This window comes from Solanum verrucosum, unplaced genomic scaffold, assembly GCF_900185275.1.
Source record: "Solanum verrucosum unplaced genomic scaffold, falcon-dt-bn FXZP01000248.1, whole genome shotgun sequence".
Lineage (NCBI taxonomy): Eukaryota > Viridiplantae > Streptophyta > Magnoliopsida > Solanales > Solanaceae > Solanum > Solanum verrucosum.
In genome coordinates, this window is record NW_026020475.1 from 106,744 (window position 1) to 126,055 (window position 19,312).

Sequence of the window (19,312 nt, forward strand, 5' to 3'; positions counted from 1 at the left end):
AGTTCATAGACTCTTCCAAAAGTATTTTGCAAATGATTTAACTTTGTTTTAAGACTTGAGTTTTGAGTTCAGTAATGAGTAAAGTTGAAGTTCATTTCTTCAAAAGTATATGGGGACTATGTATTCCCAAAGAGTTTAAAATGTTTTCAAATTTAAACAAGTAAGGAAATTTGATTCCCAAAGAGCCTTTGAGCTAGTTTTCAGAAAAGAGTAAATGCTTTCACATTTAAGCAAGAAGGGAAACTGCAATTTCCAAGATAGCTTTTGAGCTAAGTTTTGAGCAATTATCTCAAACCACAGAAAGAAGTTATGTTTTTAAAACATAAAGAGCTAGTATATTTTGGGAGTAGTATTGAGCACCGATATGGGGGATAGTTCAGAGAACTCCGAGCCGCCATAAACCATGTAGCCATCTTGGGTAGAAAAGAGTCATACTTTTTAGATGATTCCTTTAGTGCTTTTTAGCATAGACTAGTGGATCCACTTAGTAGTTCAGGTTCTATACCCACGGCAAGGTATAGGACGGCCCTGGCACCATGAGGTAAAATGTTGTATCATCACGATAGGTCTTAAGTGATGGTTGTCGGTTAGAGAAACTCCCACAGCAGTACTTTGTATTTTTATATATCATAGAAATATTTTTATTTTCATATACAAATAGAGTTCATATTGTATATTTGCAAACATACATAGTTATTATTGTATTTCTAAATACACAGAGTTGAAAACCATGTTTTAAAGCTTTTCTTTATACTACATTTATATACACTGCTTTATATTGAAATCAGTTTAGTTCAGTTGAGCCATGTAAGTTCTTCAGTTCCTTTCAAGCTTATTTCTTGGTTTAGAATTCCCCTCAGATACTCGTACATTCAATGTACTGATGCCATTTGTCCTGCATCTTATTATGATGTAGACACAGGTAACCAGGATCAGCATTCAGTGCATCGTTGATCCAGTTGAGCACTCAGAGTCAGTTGGTGAGTGTCCTGACTTATCGGAGTATCCCTTTGGTTATATTTTGTTTTATTGCTTGTTTATATCAGTTGTTAGGATGATCGGGGGTCTTGTGTCGATATCCCTCAGAGTTTAGAGGCTTCATAGACACAGTTAGTTGATGTTAGTTCATGAGTCTTTACTTTCCTTTTCAGTTAAGTTGAGACTTGAGTTGCCACTTTGGCAGAGAATGTAAGTTTTTATTGAACAGTTCAATGTACTATTTTAAAAGTATTATCTTGAGTAAAGTCTTTCACTGAGTAAGAAAGCTAGGCCAAGGGTTCGCTTGGGGCCAGCAATGGTTCTCAAGTGTCGGGCACATCCAGGGTGTAGGCTCGGGGCGTGACATTTTCAATCAATGGAGGCATAATAGGCATGAAGCCAGTCCGTACCAAGAATGACATCAAAATCTACCATGTCTAACTCAACTAAATCAGCTATGGTGTTCTTGTGATTGATGGAAATGACACAATCACGATATATTCCCTCAGCTAGAATAGACTCCCCAACAGGTGCAAAAATATAAAAGGGTTCACAAAGTTTCTCAAGAAGAACATCAAAATTGTTTGCAACATAAGGAGTCACAAAAGATAAACTTGCTCTTGGGTATAGCAAAGGATAAACATCAAGAGTAAAGACTTTGATAGAAAGAAGATTGGTTCGCATTATTTCTTTGCTGCCCGGACACATTCCCTGATGTCTTATCCTTCTTATTTCTGAATTCCTCCCTATCCCTCTGTACATAGACCATCAATCTTGTTATATCCATGTCACCTATTAGCATTACAGCCTTACCTTCCTTACTCGACAGACGAGATAGCCTAGCAACAAATAAACTTATTCTACTCCTCATATCCGCAACCATCTTCGGAGCATAATGGGATAGTTGGGTGGACTTCAACCCATACTCACGAACACTTAGTGATTCTTGCTTAAGGGTGAGAAAATCTCATACCTTGGCCTCTCTCAGTTCTCAGGGAAAGAAACGCCCAAAGAAGACCTCCTCAAAACAAGCCTAACTCACAGGTGGTGCTCCCTTAGCTCTACCCTCCTTCCACTGGTCAAAACAAGGCCTAGCAACATTTGATATGCAGCTATTTCAACTCACTGAACTTCGGTAACGTGTATGACCTTAAATATCTTTTGCGATTCCTCAACAAAATTCTCCGGATCCTCAGTAGTGCTTGAACCAGTGAAACTTGGAGGTTTCATCCTCAAGAACTCTCATATCCTCAAAGTACCAGCCACTTCCTATCTAGCTCCTTTTTGTTTCTCAACCTGATTAGTCACAACTTGGCTTAACATTTGAATCGCTTCCCTGAACTCAGCATTCGTGACTTCTCCTTGGGGTTGCACTTCAGGTGCATTAGGTACCCCTTGATCCTTAACGTTCCTCCTAGCAGGACAACCTCGAACAGCTCTTCGTGGACACATGATTAACTGAAAGACACACACAAGCATGAATTAGAAGAAACATTTTAGAGATCAAACTCTAGCGTAGCAAATGAGTGTGAAAGAAGTGAGGTGATTTCCTAAGTGTTGCAGCCTCCTAATTATAGATGTGGCGCGCTTCACATTGATAACTAGGATTCTACACACACGGCTTCATAGACTCCCTAGGACTCTTAAACTTTGTGCTCTGATACCAACTTTGTCACTCCCCGAGCCTACACCCTGGGAGGTACTGGCACTCGAGAACCACTATGGCCTCAAGCGAACCCTTGGCCTGGCTTACTTACTCTACGGAAGACTTAAACATAAGAAATAGTCTCAAAACATTACTCCTGTAATAACTTCAAAGATAATAACTTAGCCAAAATGGCAACTCAAGTCTTAACGTATACAACTGAAAACGAAAAGATTAAATGACTATAATTACTCATCTATGAAGCCTCTAAACAATGAGGGATGTCATGACAAGACCCTTGATCATCTTAACAACTGAATTACTAGAAAGCAAAGTAAAAGAAGTCCTCTGAAAAGCAAAGAGGCTCACCAACTGACTCTGAGTGTTCAACTTGATCCACGAGGCGCTGGATGTTGATACTGGTTACCTGTGTCACATCATAAAATGATGCAGGCCAAATGGCATTAGTACATTAAATGTATGAGTATGTGAGGGGAATACTAAAATAAAACATAAGCTTGAAAATAATCTGAAAGGAACACTTACCTTAGCTTTACTAAACTCATGAATAACTTAACTCGATATAAAGCAATAATACACATGCAAGATATGGAAAGCTTTTAAAATAGTAGAAATCAACTCAGTTTGTTAAATATATGTTATAACAACTCAGCTTACTCATATAATAGAGTAATATAATAATGTGAGAGTTTCTCTAACGAACAACCGTCACTATGAGCCTGAGTGATGATACATCATCTTGCACACTCTGCCAGAACTGTCCCTTACTTTGCCATCATATAGACCTCCTTAACTAAGTGGATCCACTAGTTTATGCTAAAAATCACTTAAGGAATCATCTAAAAAGCATGATCCTTTTCTACCCATGATGGCTACATGGTTTATGGAGACTTGAGTTATTATGAACTCGCATCCCCATATCGGTGCTCAATACTAATCCCAAAATATACTTAGCTCATATGTTTTTAAAACAAAAACTATTTCTTTGGTTTGAGATAATTACTCAAAACTTAGCTTAAAAGCTCTCTTGGATATCAGTGTTTCCCTTCCTGCTCAACTGTGAAAACATTTTTACCTCTTGGGAATACTTAGTTCCCCTATAATCTTTGAAGAATTGAACTTTACTCTTACTCTTTCCTCAACTCAAAGCTTAATTCTTAAAACAAAGTTAAAATGTTTGTGAAAGACTTTTGAAAAACTTTATGAACTTTTCTTGACCTCACTCTTAACTTTCCTTGAAATGAATTATGGATTAAAGGTTCATGATCTCATGTTTATGGATGATTTCATGATGTTTACACGTACCTTAGAGTGTTGGAATCAACTAGAAAACATAGGTACGTTACTAAGGAACTAGTACGGAAAGGTGGGGGAAGAATGGGAAGAAATGGCGTCCCTAGAGTTCTGAGAGGCGCGGGTGCCAGCCCTTGAATTTATGGGGTTAGGTTGGGGCACTCTGGCTGGCGCGACGCCCCAGGCCCCTGCCCAGGTGACCTCTGACTTTTCTTCCTCGTTTTTCAACTCTTAACCCCCCCCTCTAATTCAACTTAGTTCTTTCCCCAAACACTTAGGATCGACTATACCCTCAATATATGCAAGATTCAACTCGAAATCACACTTAAATACATGAATCAACCTCAAGAAACTTCAACAACAAGAACCTTCAAGATTTCTAACGAATTAATAGCAAGAACTCATAGGATTTGCTTTAAAAACAATACAACTTCGCTGAATTGAATCATGATTGGCGCGTGGGTGAACTAATCCAACACTATGTGATCTCACACACCTCGTAGGGATCACCCCTGGAAGAAATCCACAAGCGATTCTTGAAGAACTTGATGAATCTTGAACTTTCTTCTACTTTCTCTTCTTTCCTCTTTTCTCCAAGCCCTAGCGTGAATTTCCAATTGACTAAACTGATCTAATTTTGATTAGACTCCAAATAAACTCCTAAAAATGAATTAAAATAATTGGGTATGGAAAAGACCAAAATACCCTTCCAAAATCCAAATTAGACTTTCCTTATTTGAACATCCCAACTTCAATTGGCCATATCTCACTCATATGAACTCGAAATCGCGCAAACTCAGCGGTGTTGGAAATATAATTCTATGATATTTCCTATGGTATCTGGAAACACACCTAACTCATCCTGAGCTAGGAGTTATGGTTGTTTGAAGTTTACCGAAAACTCAAACTTAACTTAACTTTAACCGATTTTCTAGATTTTTCATTCTTTCCTAAAATGACTATTTCCAATTCTATCTCTTTCTAGTTCTTTCAATTAGTGAGATGTTACATTTTCGTTTTTAAACAATACTATTAATGATTAATTTAGTTTATAAGGGTTATGAAGAAATAATTTATTTATTTTAGAAAGGGTATTACTGTCACTCAACTTTATAGGGTTGTTTTTGTCTTTCAATATTTTAGCTAGGGGCTTTTCATTTTAATTATAGTATCTATATCTATTCTATTTATATATATAATAAGGAGAAACATAAACAAGACGATGTGACATCTCTCTATGGCCTCCATTTGCATTTATCTTTTTTTTCCTTTTTGGCCTTTTTTTAAAAATTTAAATTAATTATTGTACTGTAAAAGTAAATTACTTAATTTATTATAACTAAATATTTTATTAATGGAGGATCATTTTCAACAAAAACTTTTCACATTCTTTTTTTATTTGTTTGCCTCACTTCTAACCATAAAAGGAAAATTATTTTATATTTTAAGCATTTTTCTCTTTATTAATTAATTTATTCACATGGATTTATTACCCATGACTTACACCTATTTAATTTTTACTTTTAATAATATTCATAACTCCCATAATTTTTATGTCCATAACCTCCAAACTTAAATTTGTAAGTTAATAATGTCTTATGGTATTCCTTTATTTTCCCTATAAATTCATATTTAGTTTCATGAAGGTTCACATTCAAGATTATCCTTTCTCTTTTTTATCATATTGGTTTGTGATAAACTAACAAGTAACAAAAAGAAGTACATGAAGGTAAGAAATATTTCATTTCATTCTGAAGTCTTTATTTTTTTTCATTTCCTCTATTTTGCCTATATAAATTCATATTTAGTTTCATGAACATTCACATTCAACATTATCATTTCTCTTCTTCATCATATTTTTTGTGAATTAACTAACATGTAACAAAGAAGAAGCACATGAAGGTAATACATATTTCATTCTCAAGTCTTTCTTTTTGTTTATTTACTTGGACATATTTTCTTAATATTTTATTTATGTATATATTATCATTCACTAAACAAGTATGATAAAAACAAAAATACCTTAGTAATAATGAATAATGTGTTGTCAGTATGAAATTGTTATTTCTAATAGTTAGTTTTTGGGATATAATGTAATTTGATTATAATATTTGTTAGATTTGAAGAGATGATTATTATTTAGTATTGTTAGTACTATTGAAAAAATAATATATAAATATATTACATATAGTTTAAATTTCTTCTCTCTTTTAATATAATTATTTTTTAAGTGATATATGATATTGTATTTATTCATGTAGTTTTTAGTATTCAATTGCTAGCATACGATGAAGAATTTGACATATGGAGCAAAATATGATGGTGAATTTACTTGCAAAGGAAGATGATAGAAGAGGGGGGGGGGGGGGGCATAATTAGAGATTATTTTTGCTAAAACATTTTTTATTTTGACTTGTATTAGTTACTTAGCTACTTTTGCTAAAAACTAATAATTAAAGTTTGGTTTGTATAAATAATTTAGCTACATGTATTGTCAATGCTTATCATTTACTCTTTTAGTATTCTACTTGTTTTATGAAGCACAATTAATATAATTATCCATTTCAACAAAAAAAAATACAATGATTAGGAGTTTCATCTTTATTATACTTGCCAAAAGTAATTGAAAAATAAAATATTCATTTCATGATGCCATTTTTTTTGCATATGTAACAATCTATTTTCGTCGCTATTATTTTTTAAAAAATATATTTATAATATTTATGCAATCACCAATTATTATATTGTTTTTGTTCATTTTTTGTTCAAAACGTCAGGTAAACAACCTCAGAATGCAATTCGAACGGTTCCATCAGCTCCGAAATGGTCATTTTAGGCTAGTGGCATGGTCGGCTCGAATCCCGATGCTTTCAGAGCGAGTTTGTGTCATTAGGTGTTTTAGCTTTTAAGCTTTGACCTTGGTCAACATTCTTAGTAAACGTGCTCGCATTAAAATTTCATCAATGTGGTTAGCTCTAAAACGTCGAGTTTGGTCTAGAAGGAACTATAGTTCGGGTCCTAAGGTATTCGGTGTGAGTTTGAGCACCTAGATGAGACGTTAGAAAGATTAAAGGCCTAGAGTTGACATTGGTCAACATTCGGAGGATTAGTTGTCGTATGAGAATTCTGTTAGCGCCATTAGCTCCGAATTATTGAAGTCGGTCTAGTAGGACCTTTCATTTGGGTCTTGAAATCTTCTTTTTGGTTTTTGGGTGTTTAAGCAAAAAGTTGAGTTTTAGGCCTAATGGGTCCCGATGGGGTATTTCTGTCATAGCAATCTTTTTACAGAAATCTGATAATTCCATTGAGTCTGGAATGTCGAATTTAGTAGGGCAGCATATCTTTTTTATATTTATCGGGTCCCAGATGAATCCCGAGGGTCCGTTCGGAGACTTTGAAAAAAAATTGATATCTGGTGCAGAGCTTTAGCGACTAGAAAATGTCTTTTGAAGCGACCATTTCTTTTAGCAACTAGATCTGCCATTATTTAAAGATGATAATCAACATTCAACCTTCATTTTATAAACACGATTTCTCTCTCACTTTAGCTTTGTTTTAGGTAATTCAAAGGTTGGGTTGTTCGAAATTGGTGTGGCTACACATTGGAGTGCTCGGGGACTGTCGGGAGGACCTCCGTTTGAGGTAATTTTCGAGTTTTAGCTGCATTCTTCTCTCCTTTTTTAGCTTTAATAGTAATTTAAATCCATGGGCTGATTCCGAGCCACGAATTGTGTTCCATTTTGGGACACAAGTTTGGGGAGGTAAAATGAACGTTTTCATGGAGTCGATTGTAAAATTCCCGATGCGGGTCCCATAATCCCATTTTATACACAAATTTGGGTCGTCTCCAAAAAATGCATTTTTTTGTCAAAAACGACAGTATTGACGTTGATTCTATTTTTGATAGTGTGGCAGCGTTTCGAGGCCGTTTGGAAGGGAAAAAGCTCTGACAACATGATTTAGAGCGCACACGGTCTACATAGAGGTAGGCTACGACTTCCCTCTCCTTGGACTCAACATGATTAAGTAATTATATGTTAATTTATATGAATTTGGGGTTTAATTAATGGATAATCATGTTAAATTACTAGAATCCATGCCTTAGGCTACTTTTTGGGTATTTCGAGTGGTTGAAACGTGTTTATTGTATTTGTTGATCATCCTCACCTTGTGGTGTGCCTTATTTGTGATTCGTGAATGTTATTGGAGCATGTTTGGCCTTATTCTAGGATTAGGCTATTGATTTCCATAGACTTGCATTTTTTTTGGAGCCGTTAGGCCTTGTAATATCCCCAACGTCGCTTCGGGCGGCTTAGCTCCCTGTCGACTGATGTAACATACCTGAGTCTAATAGTTTGGCCTTAGCTAGGCAGTAACAACGCTCTTGGAACCATATGTCCATAAATCCCCTTTTTCCGTCGGTTCTGATGACTTTGTTTCTTGGTGTGGAAACTACTCGTCAATTCTGGTTGGATATGGTTCGAGCTAGAGTGATTTATTGATGGCACTCCGATTGGGGGTACTCCCCGTGATGCTCGATGTATCGTTGATCCTATTTCTAGTCAATTCACCTCTATTCATGGTTCAAGTCATACAATTCACTCCACCGAGCGTGGTTCAACTCCTCGCCTTGGTATTATAGCCTTAGTTCAAGTCCTAGCTTTCTTCAGTTGTGGTTCAAGTCCACCGCCATTTGAAGTCATGGTTCAAGTCCACCGCTCCTTACATCTTCGTTCAAGTCCATAGTTATTTTCTCTTCGGTTCAAGTCCTTGCTCATATTTATACGTGATTCAAGTCTACGATAATCCTTACCATTGGTTCAAGTCCTTGGTTACTCCAAATCTCGGTTGAAGTCCTTGATCCTCCATCTTCAATTAGTTTTATGTCCTTAACCCTTATCAGTTCTGGATGAGCTTCAAGCATATCGATTGGTTCGGTTCGAGTCTGCGAAAATCTGTGAAAATCTTGGAAACTTCGTTGGATCCTCTTATTCCTAAACTCTTCGTTGTACCTTTCGGGCTTATGGGAGTCCGTTCAAGTTTTACTTTTAGCTTGCGCATGAGTGTACCTATCAAGTTTATGGGAGCCTAGTCGGATTTAGTTAGTTATTCTCTTTTTCTTTGTATGTTAGTACACTCGTGTGTATACATGTTAGATTTCTCGTTCATGTTTCTAGTACTATCTTAGATTCTCACATTACATATTACTTTTGCTTTCTTGCTAAGTCGGCCTATGAGGCCTACTAGGTACCTGTTGGTTTGGTACTCATACTACACTCTGCATCTGTTTTTGTGATGCAGATTCGAGAACCAGCTACCAGCATTGACATCGAGCCTGCAACAGTCTGATCCGGAGACGGGGTGAGTACCTGGCGTTTTGTGTTATACCAGTCTCCATCTACATATATATAGACTTGTCCTTTTCTTTTTGAGATAGAATTTTTGTGTGGGCCACTTTTGGGACTTGTACTCATTTTGTTAATAGCTCTGTACGTGTGACTTCCAAGTTCTGGGGGGATCTCTTATTTGTATACATATTTTGGCTTGCTTCCGTTACTTCATCTATGATTCATATTATTTATGCTATAGTTTTAGTTTGATTTTAGTTTTATGCCCTCAATATTATTACTTGTAATTCTGGGAAATATATTGTCTTGCCTACTAGTGAGTTATTGTAGTCGCTATCATGACTCGAGGAATCGGGTCGTGACATTTTTTTATCAGAGCCACAAGTTCACCAGTCTCACTTGTACAAAGCTAACTTCTAGTAAAGTCATACAGATCGATGCAGTGAAGTGCGTGACTTATCTTCGGGAGGCTACAGGATGTTGTTAGGAAGATTTTCTATTTTGTATCATTTTTGTGCATCGTATGTCTAATTGGTTTCATGTGATCTCACTTGTTTCACTCTATCACATGATGGCTCGTACCCGTGGTATACACCCGGGCCCGCACACAGAGCCCCAGTTACAGGTGGAGGTCGACCCCGAGGTCGAGGCAGGGCTACAACACCAGCCCGAGAGAGAGATAAGACTCCAGAGTCGGAGGAGGATCCTTAGGTAGATCATGTTCCTCATCAGCCGATAGGGCCGGAACCAGCCCAACCAGCACCCGCACCAACTGCCGCTCTGAACCTTCAGGCGATGCTTGCCCAGATTTTAGCAACCAAAGGTAGTATGCAGCAGCAGCCCCAGCTCCAGCACCAGCCTCCGCTCAGCCACGATAGCAGAAGATGCTCGGGGTGTTTCTGAGATTGTCACCGAACCTATTGGGGAGGATTCCTATGAGTTTCTTAGTACTTGCCGATAGCGGCGACATACTTTGGGATTGGTGGAGTCAAGAGGAGTCGACTTCACCGCTTATTATCTAGATGGGCCTACCAGACACTGGTGGTGTTCATACTTAGAGACTACGCTAGATGGGTCTCCACCGATATCCTAGATAGAGTTCTCAGATGCGTTTTTGGTTAGGTTCATTCCACGGAGCATTAGGGATCGGCTTCGTGATGAGTTCTCGAGGTTGGAGCAGGGCTTCATGATTGTGTTTGAGTATGAGGCTAGATTCCACGAGCTCTCCTGTCATGTTGTGATGATTCTACCTACTGAGGAGGAGAGATTTCGATGCTTTGTTCGAGGTTTGAGACTCGAGCTTCGGATAGAGACTCAATCTATGCTTTCAACGGGCTGTTTATTTCTGAATGTAGTTGACCATGCCCATACACTTCAGTAGCATTTGAGGATAGTGCTCCAGACGTTGAGAGATCAGCTACTTTATGCCAAGTTCTCAAAGAGCGAGTTTTGGCTTGATTCTGTAGCATTCTTAGGGCATGTGGTGTCCAAGGAGGACATTATGGTTGATCCGACAAAGATTGAGACTATCCATGATTGGGACAAGCCCAATTCTGTTACTGAGGTTTGTATCTTCGTCGAGTTAGAGAGTTACTATTGTTGCTTTGTTGAGGGTTTCTCCACTATTGTAGCACCTTTGACTCAATTGACTCACCATGATGACCCTTTTGTATGGTCGGAGGAGTGTGAGTTGAACTGTCGGAGTATCAAGGAGTTGCTAACCACCGCTCCCATTTTGAGTCTTTCAGTTGAGGGCAAGGGCTTCTCGGTATATTTTGACGCATCCGACGTTGGTTTGGATTGTGTATTGATGCAATGAGGCTGGGTCATAGCTTATGCATCGAGGTAACTTAAGTTGCACGAGCGCAACTACCCGACCCATGACTTGGAGTTGGCGGCGGTAGTTTTTGCGCTTAAGATCAGGAGGCACTACTTGTACGGAGTTCGTTATGAGATCTACACTGATCCTAGTAGCCTTAATACATTACGAGCCAGGGGGACCTTAATTCAAGTCAGCACCGTTGGATTGAGCTCTTAAAGGACTACGATCTCTTTATTCTCTACCATTCGGGCAAGACAAATGTAGTAGCGGACGCCTTGAGCCAAAAGGCGGTGAGTATGGGTAGTCTAGCCTTCCTTTATTTTTTGGAGCGACCTTTGGCCTTCGACATCCAGTCCTTAGCTAACCGGATAATTCGACTTGATATTTCAGATTCCAGATGAGTATTAAACTATGTGGGAATTCAGTCATCTTTGCTAGATCAGATCTGTGGCCATCAGTTCGAGGATGAGTCTTTGGTAGAAATCAAAGATAGGGTAGTGGCAGGTGATGCTGGGCTAGCTACCCTAGATTCAGATGGGGTTTTGAGGTTTGCTGGCCGATTGTGTGTTTCGAGAGTTTGGGTTTTGATTTAGTTGATTCTTAGTGAGGCCTATATTGTAGATATTCTTTCCATCCTGGAACAACTAAGATGTATCGTGACTTGAGGCAATATTATTGGTCGACCGGTATGAAGAGAGACATCTCAGACCATGTGTCTCACTGTTTGAGTTGCCAGCAGGTGCAGGCTGAGCAATTGAGGCCTAGTGGTGTGTTTTAGAGATTACCCATTCTGGAGTGGAAGGGGGAGAGTATCACTATGGACTTCATTATGGGTTTGCCTTGTACTTCTAGAGGTGTTGATGGCATTTGGGCCATCGTGGATCGATTAACCAAGTCAAAACACTTCTTTTCTGTTCAAACTTTCTTCCGTGCTGAGAGATTGGCTCGTATCTACATTCGGGAGGTAGTTTGTCTCCATGGTGTGCCTGTTTCTATAATTTGAGATCGGGGTTCACAATTCACTTCCAGTTTTTGGAAGGCTTTTTAAGGAGGAGTTAGGCACCCGTGTCGACGTTAGTACGACATTTCTCCCGAAGACTGATGGTCAGTCGATGCCCACTATTTAGGTACTTCTTGACTCTTACTTTCGCGGGTGAAAGTCCTTTTTAGTAGTGGATATTGTAATGACCCTCCAGATCATTTTTGCCTTAATGCCTTCTCTTTTTCATTTATAGCATTCCTATAGCGACTCCAAGTCATTTACAACTTGTTGGCACTGACTGTTCGATCGTCTGGTTGTTCCTTTAGGTCTAATGCTCGTTCTCTTATTTTAAATTTTTTGAAACTTGTATAGTTGACTTTAGTCAAAACATCGGGTAAACAACCTCATAATGGAATTCTAACGGTTTCATCATATCAGGAATGGTCATTTCAGGCTAGTGGCATGGTTCGCACGAATCTGAAGGTTTTTGGCGCGAGTGTGTGCCATTAGGCATTTTAGCTTTGGCCTAAGTTTGACCTTTGTCAACATTCTTGGTAAATATGCTCGGATTGAAATTTCGTCAGCGCGGTTAGCTTTGAAAACGTCGAGTTTGGTCTAAAAAGACCTTTAGTTCGGGATCTAAGGCTTCCGGTGTGAGTTTGAGCACTTAGACAAGATGTTGGAAAGCTTAAAGGCGTAGAGTTTACTTTGGTCAGCATTCAGAGAATTAGTTGTCGTATGAGAATTCCATCAGCGCCATTAGCTCTGGAATGTTGAATTTGGTCTAGTAGGACCTTTCGTTTGGGTCTTGAGATCTTCTTTTTTTAGTTTTGGGTGTTTAGGAGAAAGTTGAGTTTGGCCTAATGGGTCCCGAGGGGGTATTTCTGTCATAACAATCTTTTTACAAAAATCCGACAATTCCATTGAGTCCGGAATGTCAAATTTAGTGGGGTAGCATATCTGGTTTATTTTTATCGGGTCCCGAATGAATCCCGAGGGTCCGTTCGGAGACTTTGAAAAAAATCTGATATCTCGTGCAGACTTTTAGAAACCAGAAAATATCTTTTTAGCAACTAGATCTGCCATTATTTAAAGCCGAAAATCAGCATTCAGCCCTCACTATCTAAACGCGATTTATGTCTCATTTAAGCTCCATTTTGGGTGATTCAAAGGTTGGGTTGATTGAAATTGGTGTGGCTACGCATTGGAGTGCTCGGGGACTGTTGGGGGACCTCTGTTTGAGGTAATTTTTGAGTTTTAGTTGCTGTCCTCTCTCCTTCTTTATCTTTAATAGTGATTTAAATGCATGGAGTGATTCTGGTCTATTTCGAGCCCCGAATTGTGTTCCGTTTTAGGACACAAGTTTGGGGGAGGTAAAATGAATCATTTCACGAAGTCAATTTTGGGATTCCCAGTGTGGGTCCCACAATCCCATTTTAGACCCAATTTTGGATGTCTTTAAAAAATGCAATTTGTGTGTCAAAACGACCGTATTGACGTTGTGATTCTATTTTTTTATAGCATGGCAGCGTTCTGAGGTCTTATGGAAGAGAAAAGCTCTGGTAACATGATTTGGAGCGCGTTTGGTCGACCTACGGTAGGTTACGACTTTCCTATCCTTAGAATAGGCATGATTAAGTAATTGTATGTTGATTTGTATGAATTTGGGGTTGAATTGGTGGTTAATCATGTTAAATTCCAAGAATCTATGCCTTAGTTTACTATTGGGGTATTCCGAGCGGTTGAAGCATGTCTATTATATTGTTTGATCATCCTCACCTTGTGGTGTGTCTTATTTGTGAATATTGTTGGAGCATGTTTGGCCTTAGTCTAGGCTTAGGCTAGTATTTGCCATAGACTTGCGTCTCTTTGGAGCCATTAGGCCTTGTAATTTCCCCGACATCGCTTCAGACAGGTTAGCTCCTTGTAGACTGATGTAGCAGACATGTGTCTGATAGTTTGGGCCTTATCTAGGCAGTAACACTGATCTTGGAACCATATGTCCATAAATCCCTTATTTCTGTTGGTTCAGGTATCTTTGATTCTTGGTGTGGAAGCCACTCGTCCATTCTGGTTGGATATGGTTTGGACTAGAGTCATTTATTGATGGCACTTGGATTGGGAGTTCTGGCCATGATATTCGGTTGGTCAGTGATCCTATTTCTGGCCGATTCGCCTCTATTTGTGGTTCAAGTGCCCCAATTCACTCCAACGGGAGTGGTTCAAGTCCTTGCCTTGGTATTATAGCCTTGGTTCTAATCTTGGATTTCTTCGGCCTTTGTTCAAGTCAACTGCCATTTGCAGTCATGGTTCAAGTCCACCACTCCTTACAGCTTGGTTAAAGTCCATGGCTACTCTCACCTCGGTTCAAGTCTTTGGTCATATTTATACATGGTTCAAGTCCACGATTATCGTTAGCATTGGTTCAAGTCCTCGGTTACTCCAAATCTCAATTCAAGTCCTTGATCTTCCATTCAATTTGGTTCAAGTGTTGAAACCCTATCAGTTCTGGATGAGCTTTAGGCATATTGATTGGTTAGGTTCGAGTCCGCGGAAAGTTGTGAAATTCTTGGGAACTTTGTCGGATCCTCTGATTCCATTCTAAACTCTTCCTTGAACCTGTCGGGCTTATGGGAGTCCATTCGGGTTTTACTTTTAGCTTGTGCACGAGTGTATTCGTCGGGTTTATGAGAGCCCGGTCGAATATAGTTGGTTATTCTCTTTTTCTTTGTGTGTTAGTACACTTGTGTGCATACTTGTTAGATTACTCGTTCTTGTTTCTGGTAGTGTTTTAGATTCTCGCATTTCATATTACTTTTGCTTTTCTTGCTCAGTCGGCCTATGAGGCCTACTGGGTACCAGTTGTTTTGTTACTCATACTACACTTTGCATCTATTTTCGTGAGGCAGATCCGAGCACGAACTACCAGTGTTGACATTGTGACTGGAACAGTATGATCTGAAGACGGGGGTGAGCACTTGGCGTTTTGTGCTATACTAGTATCCATCTATATATATTGACTTGTGTTTTGCTTTTTGAGACAGTCTTTTTTTTGTGGTCCACTTTTGGGACTTGTACTCATTTTGTTAATAGCTCTATACATGTGACTTCTAGGTTCTAGGAGGGATCACTTATTTGTATATATATCTTGTATTGCTTCAGCTACTTCATCTATGATTCATGTTATTTATGTTATTGTTTTAGTTTGATTTTAGTTTTCTGCCTTCAATCCCATTGCTTGTAGTTTCAAGATACGGGTTAGCTTGCCTATTGGTGGGTTATAGTAGGTGCCATCATGAGTCGAGAAATCGGGTCGTGACAATAAAACAATTATATAAATATTCATGAATGTAGGAATATAATCGATGGAAAATTTATGCAAATTGTTCTTCAACCTCCTTTCATGGTATCAGAGAACACGTCTTGATCCAAGGATTTGCAGTCAACCACCATATGAAATTCCTAATGTGAGGTCAAACATAAATATTTTTAATTATTATTTGTCTCACACTTAGTATTTTATTTATCCTTTTTGAGCATGAATGTTATGGATTGTGCTAAATAGTGTAGTTCATTTGTAGGAGTAAATTGGTGTAAAGGTGATGAAATTTGAAGCTAAAATGAATTAAACAAGAAAAATGATAGAAGGAAATAAACTAGACAACTTAATGGATTAAATTGAATATAATATATATATATATACGTATGTAGTGCAGTTGAAAGAAAGAATTAGAATTGCAAATGGAACGCTTACCTGATGGGCCACGTGTCAGAATTTGAAGGCAACATCAACAATTGAAGTCGATGCACACTTCAAGCGGAACCCAAATTCTCTTGGTTTTGGGTTCTAGTTTGTTTTGGACTCAATTATTTTATTTAGAGTTTTTTACATCTATAAGTAGCCCATGAGAATAATTATTAAAAAATGATATACTGTGTAGGGAAAAGTCATTATACTTTTTGGGTTCTTTTCTTTTTCTTCTTTTTTTAGACATTAGTAGCTAAAGAACCTTGTTCTGGGGTTGCGGCTGCGAATGATTGTTGAATATTGATTTCGTTTGGATGAATATTGATTATCGTATAACTTATTCTTATATTCTTGTTTTAGTATTTCGTGCTTCATCACCATAGATATAAATTTAATGTCAATTCTTGAACTCAATAAACGGAGAGGTAGATAGAGCAGAGAATATAAGGAGGGTGATCCATCTTGCATACCTCTTGTTCAGATTCGTGTTCAAGATTAACACTCGGAGAAACACCATGCTTGGTTACGAAACATGATGAAATATAAATGCTTATCAGTTGAGTCTGTCTATCCCCGATTAACTATGTAATTAGACGGCCAACTGGGTAGGCGGTTAGAGATCGAGAGATCATGATTATAATATCAACCCTGTAAATTAATGATTTGATAACTGTATGTAATCCATGAAAGAGATTTGATACATGAATTCTTAGTATGTTGCAACCATGGAATTGTCCCAAACATTGTAAATTAATCTAATTATTTAATCAATGCATTATTTTATATATAAATATAAATTAAACTCGTTTAGCACGCTTGAATAAATAATTAGACTAGTATGACCCTTCGGGGTGGCCTAGTGGTATGGGTTTGGGACTTCCATGTTGGAGGTCTTAAGTTTGAAACCCCTTGCTAGAGAAAGCAAGGGGTTTGCCTTCTGGGTCAAGCTCGTCGCACCGGGCTTGCCTAGTGCGGGTTACCTCTCCTATGTGGTTTGCGAGCTATTGCATAGGAGTGGGGGTTTACCCTGTGCGCACCCAAAGGGTAGCGGCTCCGGGTTTCCCTTGTCATCATCAAAAAAATTAGACTAGTATGATTTAGTAACATAGTTAATCGACAAGCCATTTGAGTTTGATAATCCGGCTCTTTTAGAGCCACTATATTACTTGCTTAGCCACGTACACTTTGTTGTGCAATTGGGAGCAACAAGTTTTTGACGCTGTTACCGAGGACTTAGAAATTAACTATTCTTCTAGGTTATACTTTTTATTTTTATTTATTTAAGTTTTTTCGATTTTTTCGGTACATATATTTTTTCTGCTAATTAATACTCTTCTTGATATGAACTCTTCGCAAAAAATAGTGTGGAATGATGAATATTCATATTTGATGAGACCTTGTCCTTATTGCAAAAGAGACCACTTTTGACAACAATGTCAATATATTCCCGTAGGAGAGTTGTGTGCACCATCTCTATCTTGTGAATTTTGTGGTGGTCTGTGGTTCGATTGTACCGTGTGTTGCTACCCTACTCCGAAACCCTCTCATGAAGATTCTAATAATCTTTGTTCCTTTGATAGTATGGATTCTTGTAGAAAATTAGTAGAGGAATATGTAGAGCACTTTAGGAGAATCATATATGGGATGTCATACGTTGTAGATAGAAAAAATAAAGCGCATGCAAGAGGTTGATATGTTTGTCATGCATATTCAGAACTTAAGCAATGAATTGAATGCAACAAATTGTTGCATTTGACGCTCAACAATTCAATTATGAATTTTGTGATACTGAAAAAGGCACTCAAAAGTCAAATTGAGGATCTAAAACAGGAGGAGATACAATGCAATCATATTTTTCTTGAAATGCCACGTTTGAGGAGTATAAAAGTGAGCATGTTGCATTTGGTGTAAGTTTGGAGAAGGGACGTAGCATACCCCATTTAAATCATTTTTCAACATTATGTTTAGATATTGATATATCTTTCAAGTCATCTGAGCTAATGGATAAGTGTGAGGATGAGGAATAAGAATTCTACATTCTTAACATTGCACCCAAAAAGAGACAAAATAACATGCATCACTTCAGAGCCAAGCAATCCTACATGCATCATCCATTACTTCGCTTCTTTATCTTTATACCACCACCCCTTGATAGGAGCAGAAAAATGTTTACAAAGTTAGAAGTACAATTCATAAGTTCAAAATGGAAAGAAAAGTGGTGAATTTACTTGTGTCGTACCGCGACATTATATTAGGCGCTTATTGGGAAGCAACCCAATTTATAGTTTAGCTTTTTTTTTTTTCTTGTGTCATTTTTTGTGTTGCTTTTTTATTTTGCAGATTAGGGGAAGTTTGAGTACGTAAAAATTTGAAGCAAAGGAACACGTTTGAGCTTAAGTATAGGGTGCGTACGACCTTGATGAAAATTGACAAAACATGTTACTAGCTAGGCCAAGAGGCCTCATGGAGTTTTCCTTAACCCTTGTTTTAAATTTTAATTGATGCTTTGGGGACATAGCGTGGAGGAATGAATTCCTAGTTTTTATATTTTTATTGAGTCTTTTTTTAGGATGGGTTCCTCGACTTTTGTTTTCCTTTCTTTTTCTGAGGATAATCCCTTTGAGCCGAGTAACTTATTTTAGGGAGTAATTTTTATTTTATTTTTGGAGAGAAAAGAAAAAAAACCCTTTTGATTTGTTTGATACTTGCTATTTGGGCCTTATTTTTTTTATAGTTTTTTTCTTATGAATACTTGATTGCTAATGAAAGTACAAACTCTCTGACACCTAGGTTCATGGTTGTGACTTTGTAAATAGCTTATTTTATTTTGTAGTTTGTTATGATCACGGATCTCTTAGAAGTGGAATTGATCCATCTTTATTGATACTTGTTCCATGGGTGACAATTTGTTTATTTCATGCTTGCATCTTAGTCTAGAACTTGTCATGCATGTTATTGAAGCGAAATAAAAAGTGTTACTTTGTTTAGGAGATGATAATAGGCTTTCTTTGATTTGTCTTGTATTTTAGTTTTTTCAGATATTATATCACTTGTTAACCTTTCGAACCTGTGGCCTTTTATTGGTAATCATATTTTGCCCTTAACTATTTAGTTGAATTCCTAGTTTTTGCACCTTTCTTCCTTGAGCACTTTAGCATAGCCTTATTATAATTGTTATATCTGAAGAAAGGGGATGGTTGAGTGAAAAAGGTAATCAATGATAGCTACAAAGTGATGAAAAAAATCCCTCTTTGAAAGAATGTGATGTGAAAGAAAAAAATTGAGAAAACAAAAAAAGAATAATAAAATGATTGAAGAAGCATTGTTGAGATGATGAGAATTACTTGTGAGATAACTGTTGAACATAGGGCTGAAAATAAAGAGAAGAAAATAATGGGTGATGAAGTCTAAAAGTGTGAAGTGCTTAGGGAGGTGTAAGTAAGTATCATATAGTTTTCCTACCCATCCCCTAGCC